Here is a 25123-nt window from a genome sequence, read left to right as displayed (position 1 = left end):
CCTGCATTTACTTGGCTCATGGAGCCAGTGGACCTGCAGCAGCTCTTTTATTTATACCATGATTTATATCAGCTCATCTAGGTGAGCCTATAAAGTATATCTTCACCTCTCAATTTCAGATAAAACCCTATTGCGCCGTTTTCCTTTTAGTCTCATTCTTTAAGTAGTTTAATATAGACGAGCCCAACCAAGTGGTAACAATGAGGGATATTTGTAAAACATTGCTCAATCCCGACCCACCCTTTTCCGGTACGATTCCTGTACCAGTCCAAGACTCTAGATAGGTGGCTAGAAGCTACAGTAGTGACCAACATTTTTGCATTTATTTATTTTTATTTTTTTTTTTAAAGTGTGATTACATCTGTCTGGTTGTTGTGATGCCATTTTCCTGGTGATGAATTGAAAGTGCATGAAGTTGTCATCATGCAAAACCTTAATTTTACCTAAAATGTTTGTGAATATAGGTATGGTCATGTAATTAAAGCAAACTGACAGCCAAAAGTTTTGCTTATACTATTTATTGATCACAACATAGAGAATAATTTATTGTTTTCAATGCTATAACTTAGTATTTTGTAGCATGATCTCTTGCTTTAATTACTGCACCTCACCGACGGGGCATTAAAGCCACTAGGATTATTCAAGACATCTTGAGGGATCTTGCTCCATTCTATTTGCAAATCTGCAAACAATTAATCTTTATTTCTATGGGTACGGGCCCAACTCATCGCCCTAACTCATCCCAAGGGTGGTCTATAGGGTGTAAATCAGGTGATTGAATTTGGCCATTGCAACAGGCGAACATTTTTATTTGCTGACCAATTTTTTACTAAATTGAATGTGTGCTTAGGATCATTGTCTTGCTGGAATTCCTAGCCCCTGTCTTCTTTAGTTTTACCATGCGGCTGCATTACATTCTCTAGTATATCGTTGTACATGGTAGCATTCATATTTCCATTAATTCTATGCAGAGGGCCAATAGCAGATGCAGAAAAGCAGCCCCAAACGATGACATTGCCCCCACCATGTTTCCCTGTAGGTGTTTGGAACATTACATCATTTCGTTTTCCAATTGGGCGGTATAGATAGTACTGCCATCACTACCAAACAGATTGAATTTGGATTCATCCGACCACAACTCCTTAGACCAATCTGTCTCTTTCCATTGGTTGTATTCTTTGGGAAAATCAAGTTGGACCTTTCGCTTCTTTGCAGAGATGAAAGGCTTCTTGACTTGGACACATGCATTCAGTCTACTGCTCTTAGTTGTCGCATCACAGTTTGCCGACTCACTTTGACCCCATATTCTTTGTTCATTTCATGAAAAATCTGTAGAGCTTTTATAGACTGCAGATACAGGCTTTTTCTTAATAATGTGATCAACTTTGGAGGAAGATTTCCACTCTCGTCCACTTCTAGGTTTCTCAGCTGTTCCATAACCGTCTTTTCATTACTTGACTCTGAGAACAGTTGAATACTATCGCTGCCTCTTTTTGGCTTTTGCCTGACTTCACTCTCAGGATATTAAGCTTCCTGACATCTGGTGATAAATTTGGCTTTGTCTTTTTATCCCAAAAAACACACAAACTAACAAAAAACATTTGGGGGCAAAATTAGACTTCCCATGACAAAATAGGCTAAACATTTGACCCAGAAAAGGTGGAAAACTAACACATAAAGACATAACACAATGTCAAACACAATTTTTATCCTTAGATCTGACAACCATTTGTTTCCGGTTTACTAAAATCACTATTGTCAGGAACAGCCAGGGGAGTCACTCAGATATCCCACAGCTGTTCATTAATTTGTCACGAACATGGCTACTCTCTAGCGCCCCTCTTGTCGGCAGGCCACTTTTGGTACTGCAGGACAATGGAAAAAAAATGAGGCTGCTGAGCTAATAATGCCAAATATTGGAGGTCTCACAGTAAGGGTAAATGTATATATCACCGATTCCCGCTAATGGAATATATATATACCTTGGTACCCTTAATGATAGCACCCCAATAATTCTATGAAAGAATAATTATGCTGCCACCGCCCAACTTTTAGGGATAGCTGGGGACCCGTTTCAGATAGCAGAAGGCTTTTCGGACGGGTTTGGGTTCGTATATAGAACAGGAGGAAACAAACTATTAAATTTTATATATTTAATCCGAAAATAGGCAGTGTTTAAAAAATATACAAGAATTTACAAAAGGGAACAATACAAATACAGTATAGACAGTTACATAAAATAAAAGGTATAAACGTGAAACTTACTAAACTCGTGCCATAAATGTGACGTCCAAATTTAGGGTAGGAGGGTCTCCAAGAGAAACAGATGGTAGAAACGGCCAGCATCACCACTTACTGATGCCCTCCAATACTGGCTCCCCCCAGCAAATTAGCTAATCGCTCTTATGCCCTCAGGTAACCCCTGAAGCATAGTGGCACTAGTAAGCCTGAAGAAGAGACCTGAGTAGTCTCAAAAGCTTGCTATTATTACCATCTTTTCAATTAACCATTAAAAAGTATCAACCACTGAGGACTTCAGTTCTTTTAAACAATTTTTTATCTCTACTGGCTAACACGGTGCAAAGATATATTTTACCTGTATGGCTCTGTGCGCACTGGTGCGTTTTACCCGCGGATTTACTCGCGGATTTGCCGCAAAAATTTCTTGAGAAATGTCTGCAATCTTTGTGCAGACATTTCCCAGCAAATTCTATGAGAAAAAAAAATAGCTGTGCGCACTGTGCAGATTTTTCTCAAGAAATTTCCTTGAGAAGAATTTCTCGAGAAAATTTCTTGAGAAAATGAGCATGTCAATTCTTTTCCGCAGGTACCCTGCGCATTTCGGCAGTACAGCCTGCAAAATCCGCAGGGAACCACCCGCGGGAAAATCGCGGCAAATTCGCGGCTATTCTGCGGCTAATCCGCGGCAAATCTGCATGCGGATTTGGTGCGGATTTTTTCCGGAGGTCCGGAAATCTTTCACTCCTAGAAGTTTCTCAAGAAATTTTCTTGAGAAACTTCACATTTCTAGTGCGCACATAGCCTTAAAATCACTATGAAATTGTCATCACAATAACCAGACAGAAGTAATCACATTTTTTAAAAAATGCAAACATTTTGGTCCCTAGTGTATATAATATGACCCTAAATCAGGCAAAGCTATACCCCCTGAAGACTTGATAAAATATGGCTCTTCTGATATGACAGTAAGGGGGGCTTTACACGTTGCGAGATCGCTACCGATATATCGCCAGGGTCATGTCATTAGTGACACACATCCGGCGCTGGTAGCGACATCGCAACGTGTAAATCCTAGGTGCGACGATGAACGAGCACAGAAGCGTACAATATCGCTGATCTGTGTAACGTCGTTCATTTCCATAATGTCGGTTCAACCGCAGGTACGATGTTGTTTGTCATTCCTGCAGCTCCACACATCGCTGTGTGTAAATCCGCAGGAGCGACAAACATCTCCTTACCTGCATCCCGACGGCAATGCGGAAGGGAGAAGGTGGGCGGGATGTTATGTCCCGCTCATCTCTGCCCCTCCGCTTCTATTGGCCGGCCGATTAATGATGTCGCGGTGACGTTGCTGTGATGCCGAACGCACCTCCCCCTTGAATGAGGGATTGTTCGGCAGTCACAGCGACGTCGCCGAGCAGGTATGTGCGTGTGAAGCTGCCGTAGCGATTATCTTCGCTACAGCAGCAATCACCACATATCGCATGTGCAACGGGGGCGGGTGCTATCGTGCTGGACATCGCTAGCAATTGCTAGCGATGTTGCAACGTGCAAAGCCCGCCTAAGTTTACCAGACCATATAAACTTGGATTTAACAGATGCAAAACTCCTGAAGCAGGACAAGGGGACTCCTATAGGCAGAGCTTGTATATTGTATACATGATCTGAAGGGGAATGTACATTTTGAAAATTGCGCTTCCACCAAACAATGTAAAAGCATGCCTAGTCCATCTTGAACCATTATCTTGTACTGATTGGAGAAGTTTAGTGAAGTCGAGCTAGTATGTCAGATTTAAGTTTCTCGGTAAAAGAATCCCCAGATATTTTAACGCCGACTCAGAACATTTGAAGCTGAAACCGGTCTTCAAAGGCTCTAATGTTGATAGAGGCATATTATTATTCAGGGCTTCTGATTTGGAAAAGGTCATTTTAAAGTTAAAAAAAAAGAAAAAATTGGAAGCAACACTCTATAATAAAAAAAATTTTTATTTGCCCATTGCATCAACATTTCAGTACGTGTGGGTCTTTCTCAAGCAACATGCAAGTGCCTAACAAGTGCGTTTGTGAGAGAATAGATTCCATTTTGTTTTTATAGTTTCCATCTTGTCCTATAGCTAATGATGTCAGAGGGCTCAGCTAACACTGATGGGTGGAAAGTTTTACATTTCTGTTCACGTCCCTTTTTGTTCCTATTGGCTCATAAGTTGGAGCCAATTTTTCCTTTGTCTATGACGTCATATAAACTGGTCACATGTACTAATATAATCAAAACATTCAGTACACCACAAAGCATGTGTGCTGTATTGATTTCCCGAGCACTTCTAAAACAAATCTTATTAATTTGGAGTTCAAGAGGCATAGAAGGAGTGTGTTTTGCTCACACCTTATAACAGTTCAACAATGTACATATCCATACTACTTTACATATTCACAATAAAACTTGTGTCCATTATAAAGAAAAGCCCGGACGCCTGCCCTGAAAGGGATCAAGGGAGGGCAACATGACTGAGGAGGGATGCTAGGCCTGAGGGTTAGCAAGGGGTTAAGGTACAGGGTATTTTGTGCGGGAAAAGTGGGAGGTGGAGTTATAGGGCTGTGGGGCCATGTAATTGGTCAGGGGGTTGCTAGTGTAGGGGGGTATATACAGGGCTAGATTAGGAGGTGGGAGGTCATTCACTACCTGGAAGACGTCTTGAATTGTTGCTGATTCGCTTGGATCCTGAAAATTGAGGGCTTCGGGGTACAGATGAAGAGGAGGAGGAGCAGCTGCAGCGATGGCCCGGCGATGTCGGCGGCTCTGCAGATGGGGACCCCCCTGCCTCCGAAGCGGCAGTGAAGACCGCGGTTTCCTTAGCGCCTCAGCCCGGAGATGCCGCCGAGGACCCGACGGCGGAGAAGAAGCCCCAGCGGAAGACCCACGGCAGCGGCGGCAGATTAAAGAAACGGGACAAAGCGGGGCCTGGGCCGGAAGTCGGGCCACGGGCATCAAGGCAGCGGGGCGGTGAGTGACATGGCCGGCCTCCCTCCACTTCCGGTTCGCGGGGCGCAGTGTGATGCGCGCGTCGCGGCTGCGTGGCCCGCCGCGCTCACTTGCTCGCCGAGCTCGCCTGACCCGCCGCGCTCGCCTGACCCGCCGCGCTCGCCTGACCCGCCGCGGTCACGTGGGTCGGCGGTGTCACGTGGGTCGGCAGTGTCACGCGGGTCGGCGGTGACACGTGGGCGGGCGGCGCGGTTACGTGGGCCGGCGGCGCGGTCACTTGCGGTCCCAGTGGAAGACGTCGCAGTGACCTGCATCCGATGTCGGCAGCGGGGCGGTGTGACGTGACCGGCCTCTCCTCCACTTCCGGGTTGCGGCGCGCACTGGTGACGCGCGCGTCGCGGCCACGTGACCCGACGCGGTCACGTGGTCTGGCGATGCGGTCACGTGCTTCGGCGCTGGTGTCAGCTGACCCGGAAGTGTCGGCGACGAATCCTGCAGCGATCGGCGGCGGCTGCAGAGCAGGATGCGGGGAGGATTTCGCAGACCCAGACGACCGTCCAGCAGTGGTGCGGGCAGTGGTAAGTGACATCACTGGCCCTGACAGCCTCAGATCAGTGCGGTGCGGGGGTCAGCGTGATACCTGGGCGGCGCGGCCACGTGACCCATGGCGCGGTGCGGGGTCTGGCGGCGCAGTCACATGCCCCTGGCATCTCGGTCGTTTACTACTGCCAGCATATGCCAGCTGGCGGATGTGCGGCTGGAGCGCACCACCCCCCCCCCCCTAAGTTGTGGCTCCGAGCCGGTGACTACTTGACAAGCGTCCCCGGCTGGCCGGCCAGTCCGGCCGGTTGCGTTGCGGCCCTGGAGGGCTGCAACCTGCGTTTACCCGTGGAGAAGATGGCGGTGCTCGACGCGGAGGACATGTGACGGCTGTTCCGTGGGATCCCATGGAGTCAGCCTAGTAAGTTACGGCTCACTTAAAACCTTGTATTAATGCTTGAATTATGGTGGGTGGTAAGGGTGTCGTTAGGTATGATTTTGGGTGCATTAGGGCGGTAGTTGGTTTGTCAGCGAGTTTCGGCAGGAGGTTGGGGACCCTGAGTACGGCGTTGAATTTTATGTGTGAGTGGTGGCTACGTGGTCCCGGGTGCCTTGCTATGCTAGGGTGTCTATTTATAGGTGACGACTTGGTTTATTCTGGATGGCGTAATGGCGCTTGCATTCTCTGGGTGTTTTGTATGATTGGGTGATTTCCAGGTGGTTTGTGACTGATTCCGGTGGAAGTCGGCGGTGGGGCGGTGATTGAGGCAGGGATACGAATACTTACAAATGGGTTGTGGATAGCCACGGTCACGGCAATTCCATGGTTTCTGTAATGGTCATGGGGGTCTTTTAGCTAGAGGATTATCTCGGTTCATAATATGTGATAAGAGTTTGATGGTAGTCCACTGACATGGTGGCCCGGCGTGCGGGGGCGCATTTGCATTCGGCGTCTTACTTTGGAGCGTTGCATGGGGTGTGTGCTATTTGAGAGGTGAAGGGGAAGGTGGTTGTGTGTTAAGAGGGGTGCTTTAAGTTTTATGGGCATCGGGCTAGCCCGGTTCTCCAACTGGTGTTGTGTGAGTACTGGGGGTATTTTGCTGGTCCACTGGGGCGCGGCATGTTTTGTTGCGGCCAGACGTTAAGGTCGAGATGATGGGAACAGCAGTTTTTGGATATCTGTCCTTCCTTGCGGCGGTGGACGACACCTTTCTGGGGGTCTTGAAGTTGACCAGTCACCTGTATGCGGTGCCCAGGCTAGCCGTCTATTGACAGGAGTAAGAGGCGATAAATATAAAAAAAAAAAAAAAAAAAAAGTCACGATTTTGTTGCCTTTGCCTGTAATCGTTTTTTCAGTGTTTGTTTCCGATATCTTTCGTACATGTATTGTGTGGAGCTGGATGTTTTATGGTTGCGCAATGCCGGTTATTGGGGTCTATGGTTCAGGTTCGTTCCCATAGTTGGGTATTATTCCAATATTCGGGATGGTTGAGTGCTTATTTTCTGCTTCTGGGACAACCTGGGCTTGCTAAGCTGTTTCTTCATGCCCAGAGTGTATTTGCAGAGTTAGAATGTGTGGGATAAATCGATGTGTGTGGTTCGTATAGGTGGGGCCCTAGGTTTGAGGTACAGTTACGGGCCATTATCAGGTTCCCGTGTATATCATGCTACTGTTTTGTGGTCCAGTTTGGCTTCTTGAATTCGTGGGTTCACGTGCCGTTTGGGGGTTCATGGGGAGATTACGGGAGTCTGCCGGCAGTGTCTGCACGGGGGCAGTTTTAACAAGTTTTATACACGCGGATTGGTATGCGGTTCTTAGTAGGGTTGCCGGCTTAACAATGGCAGTCCGTATTGGGCGGCATTCGTTATGGCGGTTGATAGTAGCTCCACAGGAGTTTATAATAGGAGTAGGTGGTTCTCGTTTATGATGGGTTTGGGGTGTTTCTTCTGGGTACAGCTGACTTGGCTTTGCCTTATGGGTATATGGTTCGTCTTGGTGTGTTTCTTCCTGGTGCCCCCCGGGTAGGGGGCTCGGGTAATGTGTCGGTGCAAGGAATAAATGACATTTGCATTGGGTGATCTAGTGTGTGGCTTATTGGTGTCGGGGGGGGCCTCCTATTGGCGACTTGCGGGAGTTTACAGCCAGGTAGTGCTGCTGGCGGGTGTTGCTCCATTTGTTGATTATGTGGACAGACTGTGGGGCCTGTTGTGGGTTTCGCGGGCTGTCACGCGGTGGTGCAGCCCCTCCCGGCAGTACATTGCCGGGCGGTTCCTTTGGTCTTACGTATTGGTCGGGACCGGCAGGTATCACGGGTGCACAGTGGTGCGGCGCAGCTGCGGGTGAGGTATTTGAAGTAGTGTGTGAGTAGGTTGCAACTATGCCATTACCTCCCGCAATGTTGGGCTGGATGGCTGGGGTAGCCAGGGCGGTATGCACTGGCTCTTATGGTTTAAGGACGTGGTAATTGTCTGGGGCGGTGCCCCGTTTGGGGGGTTGTTTTGCGGCGCTTTAGGGCTGAATGGCGGGGAGGCACCAGACACTCGTGGGTGCAACGTTGACGGTTGGCCCTGGCTTATGGTGTCTGCAATTTCGGAGAAATATGGTGTTTGAGTTTCCCTGGATTACGGGTCGAGTGGGAGTTTCTTTTCTCTCATTTTGTGAGTTGTATTGAATCTGCAGTTTAGCGGGGATGGGGTGTGGTGTGCAGTTGGCTTTTGGTGAGAGGGTGGCAACGGTAGGGTTGTGCTTCCAGGTTCAAAGCACACGGAGATACCAATGATTAACTGTGCTTATGTGCCCCCCCCCCCCTTTTACGGGGCTTTGAGCATTATGCGGTGGTCAGAAGGGTGTATGCTGACTTAATTAGGGAAATCATCTGGTGGTGGGAGTATGGTTACACAGTGGGATATAGTTAAGGTCTTTTCTTCAGGCCGGTGGTCGGCTTGACTGTCTTTGGTCCCGTGTTGTTGTGTCTTTGGGGTGGAATGGTTTTGGCTATTGGAATGGGTGGTAATTCCAGGATCGGTGTGATCATACACATTTTACGGGAACAGCAGCGTTTTGGTACCGCACGTGGGTGGAGGAGACGTGGTCGCTGGGGCGGCATCCGGGGTGCTTGATCCGTGACATCGGGCTTGATTGCCCTGGGCCATTTCTTCCTGCCTGGGTGGCGTGCTCGTGTTGTTGTTCGCAGGGGCATGACTGTCTAGCGGTTCATTATTTGGTATGTCTTAGGATCTGCCAGATGTTGGGGAAACAGGGGAGGTTGTTTTGTTTCCAACTATAAAGGTTGGCTTTGCTTAATTACCAGCTGATAGGTAATTTGGAGGCGCCTGCAGTGTAGCTGTCTCAACGAGGCCGAGCTTGCCCCCTTATTCCTTGGAGATGGGGGCGGCGGCTCAGGTGGCTCGTTGGGGACTGGTCGCGCAGGCGGTGCATAGGATCGGACAGCGGAGTTGGCTAGTTTCTGGTCTTGGGGCGGCTGCCCTTGTTGTACTGGTACACCAATAATGGTTGGCTTTGTTTAATTATCAGTGGATGTGTAAATTTCAGCGGCGCCTGCAGTGTAGCTGTCTCACGAGGCCAAGCTTGCCCCCCTATTCCGTAGAGATGGGGGCGGCGGCTCTGGTGGCTCGTTGGGGACTGGTCGCGCAGGCGGTGCATAGGATCGGACAGCGTGGTTGGCTAGTTGCTGGTCTTGGGGCGGCTGCCCTTGTGGTACTGGTACACCAATAATGGTTGGCTTTGTTTGATTATCAGTGGATGTGTAAATCTCAGCGGCGCCTGCAGGGTAGCTGTCTCAACGAGGCCAAGCTTGCCCCCTATTCCGGGGAGATGGGGGCGGCGGCTCTGGTGGCTCGTTGGGGACTGGTCGCGCAGGCGGTACATAGGATCGGACGATGTGGTCGGCTAGTTGCAGGTCTTGGGTCGGCTGACCTTGTTGTATGGGTGGTTTGGTGCAGGTTGACATCGTAAAGTCTATTGGGGGGTCATTTTGCTTGATTGACATTGGTCCCGCAGTATTGGTTGCTCGACCCGAGGAGTCGGCTCGGGTCGGGTTTTGGTGGTGGGGCTCGCACGTACAAGGTGTCATACGTGCTCGCTGTGGCGGAAAGGAGGGGGGTATTTGAAGTCGGTGGATTGCACAAAGAGCGGGGGGGAACCCAGTGCAGGAGCGGGTTACCCCTGGTGTGCAATGGTATGGTTGGTGGGTCCCTGCTGTGCTCGGTCACAGCGGGACATGTTAACGTGGGACCCTGCTGTGCTGGGTCACAGCAGGGCATGTTAATGTGCTGGGTGTCCTCGAGCCGGTGTGGTGCGGCTGAGGGCACATGGTGGAGCAACACTCGGCTGGGTGTCCTCGAGTCGGTGTGGTGCGGCACATGGTGGAGCTGGTGTTGCAATCATGGACAAAGGGACTCTTCACTTACCCCCCCTCCTTTGCTGGTGGTTATGCTTATGGAGTTATTTACTATATTTATGAATAAAATGTTATTGATTATTTTGGTGTTAATAAACGAGGCTGCTGTGGCCTTTACATCCAATGTCACGCAGTCTGTGTCTTATTTTAGTGGAAAAGTGGTGAAAGGTGGATAACTGGTTTGGGTCAGAACGGCAAGTTAGGGCCGTCAGTCAGACGTTCCTAAGTCAAGAAAAGCCCGGACGCCTGCCCTGAAAGGGCTCAAGGGAGGGCAACATGACTGAGGAGGGATGCTAGGCCTGAGGGTTAGCAAGGGGTTAAGGTACAGGGTATTTTGTGCGGGAAAAGTGGGAGGTGGAGTTATAGGGCTGTGGGGCCATGTAATTGGTCAGGGGGTTGCTAGTGTAGGGGGGTATATACAGGGCTAGATTAGGAGGTGGGAGGTCATTCACTACCTGGAAGACGTCTTGAATTGTCCCGCCCACCCGCCCTATTTTTGGATTCCTGGCGATCGTCATGGAGAGACGAGGAGGATCGACCTTGTCGCAGCAGTCGGCGGAAAGGAGGGGGGTATTTGAAGTCGGTGGATTGCACAAAGAGCGGGGGGGAACCCAGTGCAGGAGCGGGTTACCCCTGGTGTGCAATGGTATGGTTGGTGGGTCCCTGCTGTGCTCGGTCACAGCGGGACATGTTAACGTGGGACCCTGCTGTGCTGGGTCACAGCAGGGCATGTTAATGTGCTGGGTGTCCTCGAGCCGGTGTGGTGCGGCTGAGGGCACATGGTGGAGCAACACTCGGCTGGGTGTCCTCGAGTCGGTGTGGTGCGGCTGAGGGCACATGGTGGAGCTGGTGTTGCAATCATGGACAAAGGGACTCTTCACTTACCCCCCCTCCTTTGCTGGTGGTTATGCTTATGGAGTTATTTACTATATTTATGAATAAAATGTTATTGATTATTTTGGTGTTAATAAACGAGGCTGCTGTGGCCTTTACATCCAATGTCACGCAGTCTGTGTCTTATTTTAGTGGAAAAGTGGTGAAAGGTGGATAACTGGTTTGGGTCAGAACGGCAAGTTAGGGCCGTCAGTCAGACGTTCCTAAGTCATGAATAAATATCATCATCAGTGTTTTTGTTACCACATAATTCTACATTGGCAGTACATAATAAAGTGCAATAATAAATTCATCATTCGGGTCTAATATATTAGATAATACCTCACACCACCATATGTTCACATACCCAAACCTTGGCAAATATTAACATTACTTCAAAAAGGATTCCATTAGCACCAATATATTCTGAAGAGAGTAATACCATTGCAGCTGTGGTTAGGCGACATTGGCCTTTGTTGAGAGCACCGGCAGAGTAGAGCTGATTATGATCGTCACTAGAACCTGTCCTTATGTGAGAAGATTTTTGAAAGAAATGCTGCTGAAAGACTTAGAAGGCTGAGACTTAACATGGGAGGTGTACGATGTCGCTGAGGAGTCAAGTCACACTCATCCAGTGGTACTGTTGACCTGTGGAGGGAAGCTGCATCTGATCGCATTCATTGGTTGTTGGTCCGGAGTTGACCTGGGTCGGTAAGAAAACCAAGTCCCACTGTGGCGCACAGTGATTAACCATACATGCACCTCACCACCTTTTGGCACTAAAATTACTTGAGCGTGATATAGGACCATTAGTTAGCTATTTAAGCATATTGACTATTTCAGGTCATAGGTATTGCTAAGATCAGCATCCAGAGAGTCTGGTTTCACTGCTACATTTTCTATTTGTTCGTCTAAGGCTAAGTTCACACACTGCGTCTTTTTGACGCTGCGTTTTTGTGCGTTTTTTGCATCAAAAAACGCTCAAAAACGCACCCGCGGCAAATAAACGCGGCAAAAACGCGTTTTGCGGCATTTTTACTCACTGCGTTTTTATGCGTTTTTTTTATCAGTGAACATTGCCATTAAAGATTGTTCAAAAAAAAAAAAAAGAAAAAAGGTCTGATGTCATTTCCTTCTTCAATATGTTCTTCATTCTCCACCACTAGTGTATGCAGGAGAGCAGACAGCTGCAGAACTACAAGGATCAGCATGCTCCATCCAGGACTGTATGCTGGAGGGAGAGTCAGGGGGAGCAGACCTACAAGGCTCAGCATACTCCATCCACTAGTGTATGCAGGAGAGCAGACAGCAGCTGCCGAACTACAAGGCGCAGCATCCTCCTTCCAGGACTGTATGCAGAATTTCTTTGCCCTCCAAACAAAAAAAATGACATGGGCTTCGCCATATTTTTGTATGCTAGCCAGGTACAGCAGGCAGGTACGGGCTGCCCCCAACCCCCAGCTGCCTATTTGTACCTGGCTGTGAACCAAAAATATAGGGAAGCCCTTTCTTTTTAATTATTTCATGAATTTCATGAAATAATTGAAAAAAAAAAATGACGTGGCCTTCGCCCAATTTTTGTGTCCAGCCAGGTACAACCAGGCAGCTGGGGATTGGAATCCGCAATGCAGGGTGCCCAAGCTTTCTGGGCACCCCCGCTGCGAATTGCAGTCCGCAGCCACCCCAGAAAATGGCGCTTTCATAGAAGCGCCATCTTCTGGCGCTGTATCCAACTCTTCCAGCTGCCCTGATGCCGGGTGGCTCGCTGGGTAATAATGGGGTTAGGGCTAGCTGTGTATTATCAGCTGGCCCTAAGCCCGAAATTCATGTTGTCACGCCAATATTAGACATGGCCACCATGAATTTCTAGTAAAGATAAAAAAAAAAAACACAACACACAAAAAAATATTTTTATTAGAAATAAAACACAACACAATTAGTGACTCCATCTTTTTTGAACTAAAGAACACCCCCTCCGCAGTAATCCTGGGTCAAGGGTCCCGCGCCGTCCAATCCGGATCCAATATCATCTGATCGGTTTTCTGGAAGGCAAAGCGATCAGATGATGTGTCAGGTTCAAGGGCCTGAATCACATGACACAGCAGCTGATTGTATAGACAGCTTTTATACAATCAGCTGATGCATCAGTGCAAAAAAAAAACAAAAAAAAACAAACCACACACTTCTGTGCAGCGTCGGACTGGCTACCGGAGGAAACTCCAGTAATGCCAGGCCTGGATTCAGGTACCTGCACTGCACTCCGGAGTTCTCACCTGGGCTCCGGCGTGCGGCCTGGACGTTACAGCGGGCGCCGAGTGACTGATTCCCCGGCACTTACAGTCAGTTCATGACAGTTGCAGACATCCCAGGCTAATCTCCGGTGCTCTCACCTGAACTCCGTAGATCACCGCGGCCTGTCTGCAGCTGTCATTAACTGACTGCAAGCACCGGGGAATCAGTCACTCGGCGCTCGCTGTACAGACTCGGCTGATGCATCAGTGCAAAAAAAAAAACAACAACTACACACGTCCGTGCTGACTCCCGTCCGACCACTGCACGAGCTGCCGGTAATCAGCTGAGGAAGTCTCCTGACTGCATCAGCTGATAGCCGGCCGGGCAGTAAAATCCGGCGTCACCGCGAGACTTACGATCAGCTGATGCGTCAGGTGACCGCATCAGGTGATCACCGCTAGGTCCTGCCGCTATCGTACGTGCCTGGGATCTGGCACACAGCCAGAGCGGGGGTGATGGTACCGGGAAGAGGAGCTGGGAGCATGGCACCGGGAGTCTGCAGACAGGTGAGTATGACATTTTTCTACTGTTCCCTTTTGATTTAGCAGCCACTTCCACCTCCTGCACAGGAGCGGACATGGCAACGGGCGGGAAATGGAATCGGCGGTGGTGGTACCGGGAGGATTCACGCTTCTGTGTTTACTGACAGAAAGAATCCTCTTCCTGTACATTTCACTTTACTACCTACCCCTTGCGCTTATAGCTGCGTTTTTAGTCTTAAAAACGCACTAAAACGCAGCTATATTTGCAATTTTCGGTTTTCATTGCGTTTCTGAACATCTCATTGAACTCAATGGGTGGAAAACGCAGTGAAAAACGCAAAAATAATTAACATGCTGCGTTTTTGTGGTGCCCACAAAAACGCAGCTAAAAAAAACGCTGTGTGCAGACAGCAAAAATGAAAACTCATAGACTTTGCTGGGGAAGCAAATTCATGCAGTTTTCGGAGCAAAAACGCACCCGAAAAATGCTCAAAAACGCAGCGAAAAACGCAGTGTGTGAACTTACCCTTAGGAATTCTAGTTTACTCCTAGGTCCTGACATGGCACCCAACGGACTGCAGGCCAAACCTGAACTTTTTCCAGGAGAAAGTTTCTGAAGAACATTACAAGGGAAAGACTTTCTTTCTGGCTAGAGATGAGCGAACCGGTCGTGGTTCGGCTCGAGTTCGGTTCGTAGAACGGAGGTCCCGTTCGAGTTCGGTTCGTCGAACATTCGACGAACCGACCTCGAACCGCATAGGAAACAATGGCAGGCATAAACAAACACATAAAAACACCTAGAAAACACCCTCAAAGGTGTCCAAAAGGTGACAAACAACTCACAACACAACACAAACACATGGGAAAGTGACAAGGACATATACTCATGCGAAAACAAAAGAGCTGGACAAGGAAAAAGAGGAGGACACACAGATATATGAGTATATGCAAGGAAACGTCGATGCCATTATTGTGCAACTTGAGCCCTGCTCATTTTAGGCTTCCAATCTGGATAAATTGCCTGAGCTTGCCACGTACACCTTGGGGATCTTGTCGTGTCCTGCAGCCAGCGTTCTCTCGGAACCTGTCTTCAGTGCTGCTGGGGGTCTGCTGGCAGATAAGCACACGTGTCTGTCCACTGACAATGTGGACATGGCTCTCAGAGGACTTTTCTTCCCATGGGTCAGCCAGGGGAGGCGAAAGGCACGCGTATTTTTGAGAGTGCTTCATGCAAAGCATCTGTTTCATTTTGAAAAGGGGGATCAAGTGATGCCAGTCAAGTGGGGTGTGTGTGGCCCAATTAGTGGAAACGAAGGAGACTGTGGTTGGAGTCCCCTCGCTTTTGAAAAAAGAACCAAGATGAACAAGTCATGGCTCTCAGAGGACTTTTCTTCCCCTGGCTCAGCCAGGGGAGGCGAAAGGCACGCGTATTTTTGAGAGTGCTTCATGCAAAGCATCTGTTTCATTTTGAAAAGGGGGATCAAGTGATGCCAGTCAAGTGGGGTGTGTGTGGCCCAATTAGTGGAAACGAGGGAGACTGTGGTTGGAGTCCCCTCGCTGTGTTTCTAAAAGAACCAAAATGAACAAATCATGGCTCTCAGAGGACTTTTCTTCCCCTGGGTCATCCAGGGGAGGCGAAAGGCACACGTATTTTTGAGAGTGCTTCATGCAAAGCATCTGTTTCATTTTGAAAAGGGGGATCAAGTGATGCCAGTCAAGTGGGGGGGGTGTGGCCCAATTAGTGGAAACGAGGGAGACTGTGGTTGGAGTCCCCTCGCTTTTGAATAAAGAACTAAGATGAACAAGTCATGGCTCTCAGAGGACTTTTCTTCCCCTGGCTCAGCCAGGGGAGGCGAAAGGCACGCGTATTTTTGAGAGTGCTTCATGCAAAGCATCTGTTTCATTTTGAAAAGGGGGATCAAGTGATGCCAGTCAAGTGGGGTGTGCGTGGCCCAATTAGTGGAAACGAGGGAGACTGTGGTTGGAGTCCCCTCGCTTTTCAAAAAAGAACCAAGATGAACAAGTCATGGCTCTCAGAGGACTTTTCTTCCCCTGGGTCATCCAGGGGAGGCGAAAGGCACGCATATTTTTGAGAGTGCTTCATGCAAAGCATCTGTTTCATTTTGAAAAGGGGGATCAAGTGATGCCAGTCAAGTGGGGTGTGTGTGGCCCAATTAGTGGAAACGAGGGAGACTGTGGTTAGAGTCCCCTCGCTTTTGAAAAAAGAACCAAGATGAACAAGTCATGGCTCTCAAAGGACTTTACTTCCCCTGGCTCAGCCAGGGGAGGCGAAAGGCACGCGTATTTTTGAGAGTGCTTCATGCAAAGCATCTGTTTCATTTTGAAAAGGGGGATCAAGTGATGCCAGTCAAATGGGGTGTGTGTGGCCCAATTAGTGGAAACGAGGGAGACTGTGGTTGGAGTCCCCTCGCTGTGTTTTACATGATTTTCGAAGGGCATGACATGCCTAAGAGGTTGAGTTTCATCATCTGCAACTTGTTGGCAACAGAAAGGCTGCCTTTACACTCTTTTGAGACCGAGGATTTTCGAGACCTTATGCCCATTGCAGTGCCCCAAGAGCCGATGGCCAGTCATCACTCCTTCTCCAAGAAAGGCGTGCCCGCACTACCGCAGTAGGCCGCACACAACCTCACCGATTCCTTGAGAAACTGTGTGTGACAGGGTGCATTTCACCACAGATACTTGGACCAGTAAGCATGGACAGGGGAGTTACATGTTGCTGACTGGGCACTGGGCAACTATGGTGAGAGATGGAGAAGGGTTTGCTGTACAAGTCTTGCCGTCCCCACGACTTGTGTGTCAATCCTTCCTCTGTATGTACAAGTTCCTCCACTGCTTCTGCCTCCTCAACCTCGTGTGGGTCCTCCACCTCGGCCCAAACCCTGTGTGGTCAGTCCACCCTTCCTTGTAACTGCGCCCAAGGAATCCCACACACCTCCTTACTATGCTGGCAGCAGAGCTCAAGGCCATCAGGCGGTCAAATGTTTACTTTGAAATGTAGGGGAAATGTGAGACACCACTGAGGAATTGTGGACGGTTAGCTCTGGAGAGTGAGACCGAGTTTCATCAATGGTTGTCTCCACTCAACCAGCAGCCAGGGAAGGTCGGGTGCGACAATGATGCAAACCAGTCTGCGACCCTTCTTCAGGGCAATGTGACACACGTGCCTTGTATGGCTCACGTGTTGAACCTGGTTGTCCAGCAATTTTTAAAACACTATCCCGGCCTACATGGCCTTCTGACCAGGACACGGTGTAACGCCTGCCTGGATCGACACACTCAGATGGGCTGTAAAGGATAGGCTAGAGGGAAGCCACTCACCAAGCTGGACACCCAGAACCCTGAAACCCTTTAACCCCTATACAGTGATTTGGAATTACACAGGGCCCAAGTTGATCAATACCTGTGGAAGGCTGCAGTTCCAGAGAATAGTAGTCAGGCAGGGTCAAAACATTAATTGAGGAAGAGGAACAGAATGGGATGGCCAGGACTTAATCAGAAAACAAGCAGAGGTGAAATGCGGATCGGCCAACGAGGTACATAAACAGCAAGCAGGAAAAGTAGTCACAGGTAACAAGCACACAAAATCATAAAACTGAACTGGGGGTAACAGTAACAAGAGGTTCATAGCTTTGTCTGGCAGTGGTCTGCAGACAGGAGGGGCCTAAAAAAGGGTGTGGTGTCTTCCCATTGGTTGTAGCTGAATGATGGTACTTCATCTGTGAGATACCCACCACCTACATTCAGCCTGTGATTCTGCATCTGTCAAGGTAACGCAGCCCAGTTGGTGAGCATAACCTGCGTCCACCTGCGCCGCTGGCATCGACTCCTTTCCCATCATCAGCACTATGCACGAAAGGAACACGTTGTCACCTGGTGACCGGAGTACAAATTGATTGAGTGGACTACATTGGTGACTTAACAGCCGTGTGCGGCAATGATGCAAACCTGTCTGCGGCCCTTCGTCAGGGCAATGTGACACACGTGTATTGTATGGCTCACGTGTTGAATCTGATTCTCCAGCAATTTTTAAAATACCATCCCTGCCTACATGGCCTTGTGCAGCGGGCACGCTGCTATGTGCTCACTTTCATCCTTCGTACCCAGCAGCTCAACAACTTTCATCGCTTCTGAAGTCTTAGGGTCTGGCGGTTAAACGCCTGAAATGCGATGTTCGGACACGCAGGAATTTGAATCTGCACATGTTTCAGCGTCTGTGGCAGCACCGCAGAGCCCTGCTGAAATACGGTATGACGTATACCCTGGGCTAACTTGATCCAGAGGTGGTGCAGATCACGCTGCTGAAGTGGTGTCAGATCAAGGACCTATGCACCCTTCTACACAGTTTACAAATATTGATGAAGATCTTTAGCACTGGCGATGCCATTCTGAGCGTGACAATTCTGGTCATCTACAAGATGGAGCACACTGTATGCATTATTCGGAGTCAGGTGTTGGTCCAAGAGGAAGGGGAGGAAGTACAGGAGGAGTCATATGCAGAAGGGATAATAAGATCTACAAGGTCCAGACGGTGAGCGGCACCTAGGCGGAAGTCAAGGGACGGTGGGGGAGAGGGATTAACAAGAGTGCATAGTATCAGCAAAAATTGTTGAGGAAGGTGCAGGAGCCCATGAAGAAATGGAGGACGAACTGACGATGGGCATGGAAGACTCAGCAGATGAGTGAGAGCTTGCTCACATTTCGGTTGTGCGAGGTTGGGGGGAGAGGGCAGAGGAAGGAGGCACGATTCTCACCTCTCTGCCACCAACACACCAAGGACTTGGTCCTCCTGGATGCACAAGACACATGAGCGCCTTCTTGCTGCACTACCTACAACATGACCCTCGGATTGTAAGAATTCGAAGTGATGCTAACTACTGGGTTGCAACACTGTTAGATCCCCGATACAAGACAAAATTTGGCGAAATAATTCCTGCCATAGAAAGGGACGCACGTATACAGGAGTATCTGCAGAAGGTGGTACGGATTCTTAGATCTGCTTTTCCAGTAAACACCAGTGCTGCACAGAGTGAATCTCAACGCTTTGTCATGGATAGGAGGAAATGGGCTTTTTCTTGTCCACATCTGAGGGACCGAGGGCTGGCTGCTGTGCTGAGATGGCATTGAGTACGGTGTCCCTGCAGAGTTGCACTTTTGGTCATATACCAAATGAGTTGAAAAAGTACAAATGCTGGTGGAAAGGGGAACAGGTGTGTTGGAAAGGGGAAAAAAGTTTTTGTCCGTGGGTTTGTTGGTTAAGCAAAAGTAACATTTGATGAAGAAACACCATCTGTTACGGTGGGACTGGCAGATTTGGATAAGGTGGTATATACTATGTTACCGCTATATAACGAAAATTATTAAGAAAAGAAAGAGAAAGGTATATATCCCCATCAGCAGTCAATGTCCACCGTGCTCCCAGATGGAAAAGGAGAGGTTGGCAACTGGAAGGTTAGGTGGAGGATACAGATCTGTGTGGCTATGAAACTAATAGTAGCCTGAACCGAGTTAGACGCCATTCGGATCTTGAGACTGGGAGCCCTGTTAGCGTCACAGGGTCCACACGCCCACCCAGCCCAGGAACTCCCTGTTAACATCACAGGGGCCATTCAGTACGCTGACCGTGTGCATTGGGGCCACACCTGTGGACAGCAGGCGCATCAGCAGCAGCAGGCCTGGTAATGCCACTGGGCTGCACAAGCCACAGGCATTGCTAATTAAGCACCATACTTGGATCTTGTCCACCTTTATCAATGGTTGCTCTCTGGCACTGGGAGGGTCAGTTCTGATATAGTCCTGGTATGTGTAGAGCTTGCTCCACATGCTGGGACCTGGGCTGGCCTCTATCCACAATTGCCTCTTTTGCAACATAGAAGCGGTTATATATACAGGTTACAGGTATGTGTGCTCCATTATGGTTCTGCTTTTAATTTTATCTAGGAGGCCGCATGGCACATGAAATACAGAATATGGAGTAGGACCCCCCCTATTGAGATTTGCCGTGACGTTGGCAGGGGTGGCTCAAAGAATTGATCAATTATTTGCTAAAAATCTCACTTATATTACAGTACAGTTGGAATAAATCTGTGAATTTGCACTTTTTATGTGATGCATGCCATTTTCAGATCGTGCTGGCTCCCCTCTCTCTCTGTTTGGTTGTAGTTATGCTACAAATGTCTGGTGGCTGGTCACCCCCATGCTATGCACGCCTGATCTTGGTTTGCAATATATTCCTCCTGTTGGTAGCTGTACACATTCAGTTGCCTCACCCTTTCCACAGGCATTGCTAATTAAGCACCATACTTGGATCTGGTCCGCCTTTATCAATGGTTGCTCTCTGGCACTGGGAGGGTCAGTTCTGATATAGTCCTGGTATGTGTAGAGCTTGCTCCACATGCTGGGACCTGGGCTGGCCTCTATCCACAATTGCCTCTTTTGCAACATAGAAGCGGTTATATATACAGGTTACAGGTATGTGTGCTCCATTATGGTTCTGCTTTTAACTTTATCTAGGAGGCCGCATTGCACATGAAATACAGAATATGGAGTAGGACCCCCCTATTGAGATTTGCCGTGACGTTGGCAGGGGTGGCTCAAAGAATTGATCAATTATTTGCTAAAAATCTCATTTATATTACAGTACAGTTGGAATAAATCTGTGAATTTGCACTTTTTATGTGATGCATGCCATTTTCAGATCGTGCTGGCTCCCCTCTCTCTACAAGCAGGACTTGTAGGACAGGAGCTGGTCTTAACCGTTCTGCGTTACCAACTGTGGTGGCGGCCTGCATCGACGCCCTATCCCTGCCTACCTCTGGCCTAAAGCCGCAATGGGTTCAACACATGGAGGTGTGCTCTTTCGGAGCATAATAGAAGACTGCGCACCTCCTTGTTGGCTCCAGCCCCAAACCAGGGTGGACCACAATGCACCTCCTGGAGACAAAAGCAGAGTGACACGTCATGAGTGGCATAACTAGCATCCTATTTGGAACCGCAACTTCAATAATGACCTCATGGCTGCCACGACACAAACACCTCACCAGTAATCATCTGACCATCAATAATGAGGTGACAAGTCATAGGGGCGGGCCTCTGCAAGCCAATTGGGAGTGGCCTGGCCACATCGTCAGGACACCTGATGCCCCGTGGTCTATATGGCACCCCCACATCAGGGGCAGGGCCAAAGAGTTCATTACCGGACCTAGTCTCTGATGCAGTAAGTGCCTGAGCATGGTCAGTTGCATGAAATAGAGTCTCTGAAAAAAGACTATCAGCTTTAGCATGGTGTCTAGGCACAACACAGGACTTAGACCCGGCACGGAATGCAAGTACCTGTGCAAAGAGGCTTTTCACACTAAGTGTGGGAGCATGCGCTGTATCCCGAAATGAAGACTTAGCGTCAGGAATGGCACAGTCAGGCTGAGCATACTCACTAGGCGAAACACTGTAGTTAGGCTGCAGCTGGGGTAAATCGGCACACGCATGCGCACTAGCTGCCTCTCCACACTTACACGTGGAGGAGAAATTGCTCTTCGGGTGTGGACTTGGAGATGCTGTCTATGAACAGAAGGAAAAGCTAAAGGAAGCCTCACTTTCTATCCCTCCGAATTATCAAATGCAGCAATGAATTCCCTGAGTTTGCTATAACATTAGCGTAGCAAAATGTGCATGAGGGTGTCATGCAGAGGTGCTAGAAATAGCTTGGCACCAGTGGGACAATAATGAAATACAACAGCCAGTTCTATGATGCCACTAAATGGCAGTATTTTTTGCTATCATTATAGCTTATTAAAAACAGAGCAGGAGGGTGTCATGCAGAGGTGCTGCACATAGATTTGCACCAGTGGGGCACTAATGGAATACAACAGCCACTTCTTGTATGCCACTAAGTTCACTCAATTTTTGGTATTATAATGTCTTAGTAAGTAACAATGAGTTTGAGTGTGCAATGCAGGCAGAGGTGCTGCAAATATCTTTGCACTTGTGGGACGATACAGAAGTCCAACAGCCACGTTTAGGATGCCACTAAGTTCACTCAGTGTTTGCTAGTATAATGGCTTAGTAACAAGGAGGTTGAGTGTGCAAAGGGCAGGAGGGTACAGTGCCAGGGTTGTGGGGCTCTGGGTAGAGGTAAGGAAGCCTGCCTTTCTATCCCTCCTAATGGGGAAATGCAGCGAGGAAATCCCTGACCTTAGCTACACAGACGCTGTCATCTTGTGTAGCTGTTAAACTCTGTTTTCACGGACCTGTGATGGTCCGTGTATGTATGGCCCTGTATGGCTCTGACCCTGCCGGTATGAGCCCTTAAAACGACTGATAGAAAGTGCTATCCCTATGCTGTACAGCGCTGTGTATAGAGCGTACACAGCAGTATCGGAGATAGGAGCTGCGCCAGTGATGACTGACACCAAGGACGCAGAAGGCAGATAATGGCGTGCTGGAGGAAAATGTCCGGTTTTATAATGCAGGGACATGTGACATGGACATCCTATCACACATGCCGTTGCTTCTCTGGCTAAAAGTCCACTTAGCTGTGTGTGTGTCTGGGATTGGCTGACATGCTGGCCTGCCCCACTACACGCGCGCGCTTAGGGAAGGAGGACAAGGAAAAAAAAAAATGGCGATCGCCATTATCCATACAGCAGTGATCGGAATGCGCTGTTCCCGCACACTATACACTGAAATGTCATAATAGTGTGAGTCACAGAGTGACTTACACTATTACAGCGGAAAGCCAGCTAGTAATTAGCTGGTCTTTTTGCTGCTAGAACCGTTCTCGAACGTATCTAGAACTATCGAGCTTTAGCAAAAAGCTCGAGTTCTAGTTCTATCTAGAAAAGCCCCCAAAATCACTCGAGCCGCGAACTGGAGAACCTCGAACCACGAACCGCGCTCAACTCTATTTCTGGCTAAATAGCCACTGTAGTTAGTTAATTTATAGGATATTCTTCAACATAGTTGAGGAATGACTTTTCATCTGAGTTGATTAAAGTCACATTGGGATGGGAGAGGGCTATTTGATTGCGGAGTAGAGTTAACTTATTGTAAGATTGTAAACTATTGGGTCGTTCCATGCGCGAGCCCGTACTTCACACTTATAATTACTTCAGTTTCAAGAGTGTTAACAGGTTTAGATAGGCGCGCCAATAGGTAAATTCATAGAACGTATAGTACACGTACAAATTGTTATTGTGCCAAGATCTACCACACAAGGGTCACAGCCTCCCGTTTGAGTGTCTGTATAATCTTTTGGACGTCTTTCTTACTTTCTGGTTGAGTCATTTACATAGCTAAATAAAATACTTTCAGTGAAGGAATTGGTGTGGGAGTCGGTTTTCTAATCCATGACTTCACTGTATCTTGAGGAACACATGACTTACAGCATGTTAGACTTCAGACCTAAGCCACACTGTCTCTCATTCATAAAGGACCAGTTTACCCTATCAAATGACTTTATTACGGTACATAAAAGCATAAGGGGCTGTGTCTTTGTCCTGGCTCTGTGTATGAGGTTCAATGCCTTAGTAGTATTGTCCCTAGCTTCCCTCCCTCCCATAAATCCCACCTGATCTGGTTGAATAATATTCATTAAAAGAGAGGACAATCTGGACACAATCATTTTCACAAACAATATAATACGTACATTAAGGAGCGAGATAAGTTTATAACTTGCACATTGGGATGAATCCTTCCCCTCTTTTACTGATAGATGAGCTCGTAAGAAGTCTCCCAGGAACAAGGATTCCTTGGAAACGGCATTAAAATTGGACAGTAAATGAGGGGAGAGGGACTCCAAGAACCATCTATAGTATGGTAAAGAAAACCCATCCGGGCCAGAAGTGTAATGCTCGTGGGAGTGAGAGAGAAGTGGACCGACTAGGCCATAGCACACAGAATACCTGACCTAACTATGACTCATATCAGGTTTTCACCAGAGCCTTTGATGGTGAGGGTGGATTTGGCTGCAGGTAGAAACCAGGTGCCACTCAGGTAGACTCGATGCTGCAGTAGCTGGCCCCAGGGGTATTTACACTGACAGTCCCTGATAAGCTGATAAGGCAGGTGCAACCGGGATGGCTGATGCAGCAGGCTTGGCCAGTATGAAACGATGCAGCCGGATCAGCTAGTACAGTAGATCTGACCGATATGGAATGATGCAGCTGCTGCGGCCAGTACAGCAGGTTTGGCTGATATCGAATGATTCAGCAGCAGCGGCTGGTATAGCAGGTCTAACTGATATGGAACAATGCAGCAGTGGCCGGTACTACAAAACAGACAGGTGTAAGTAAAGGTCACGTCACACACAGAGATAAATCTTTGGCAGATCTGTGGTTGCAGTATAATCATGGACATATTGTTCCATTTGTACACAGCCACAAACCCGGCACTGATTGTCCACAATTTCACTGCAACCACAGATTTGCCGCAGATTTATCTCTGTGTGTGACAGGGCCTTAACACAGAGGCAACACATAGGTAAGGGATCTGAACATCTAGCAACATGTCTCTAGGATTAGACCACGATGACTAGGTACCTCCCATAAGGGAAGGGTGCCTTAAACACCTAGTGCCTCTCAGCCATAGGCATGGAGCAACTACCACTGAGGCCGAGTGTGCTGGTGTTCCCACCGGTGGAGGGGGCAGGAAAGTGTGGGGACACCGGTCGTGGTGTTACAAAGATCTTTCCCCGGTTTGGATTCCAATCATGGAGACATATACCAGGATGGGGACATATATCAGGATAAAGACATGATGGGGACAAATACCAGAATGGGGACATATACCAGGATGGGGACATATACCAGCATGGGGACATGATGGGGACATATACCAGGATGAGGATATGATGGCGACATATACCATGATGGGGATATGATGAGAACATATACCAGGATGGGGACATATATACCAGGATGTGGACATGATGGCGACATATACCAGGATGGGACAAGATGGGGACATATACCAGGATGGGACAAGATGGGGACATATACCAGGATGAGGACATGATGGGGACATATACACCTGAATGGCGTAGGATGGCAGACAGTAGTACTGGATGGGGGATATTACTACATAATGAAGGGGGAGTGGGACAACTCGTATGTCTTTATAGGATTGAGAATGCTACAATGGCCCATACATCTAACCAACATGCGAGGGGGGAGGGAGTAGGTCAAACATGAACTGGGGCCCATCGGACTCTAGTTATGCCACTGGGTAACAGGTTCCCTTTTGAAATAAATCATAGTCATAACAATGGGCAGCCAGGT

Source organism: Anomaloglossus baeobatrachus, chromosome 1, assembly GCF_048569485.1.
Source record: "Anomaloglossus baeobatrachus isolate aAnoBae1 chromosome 1, aAnoBae1.hap1, whole genome shotgun sequence".
In the NCBI taxonomy this organism is placed as follows: Eukaryota; Metazoa; Chordata; class Amphibia; order Anura; family Aromobatidae; genus Anomaloglossus; species Anomaloglossus baeobatrachus.
The sequence above is the reverse complement of the archived record's forward strand: the minus strand, read 5'-3'. Positions refer to the sequence as shown.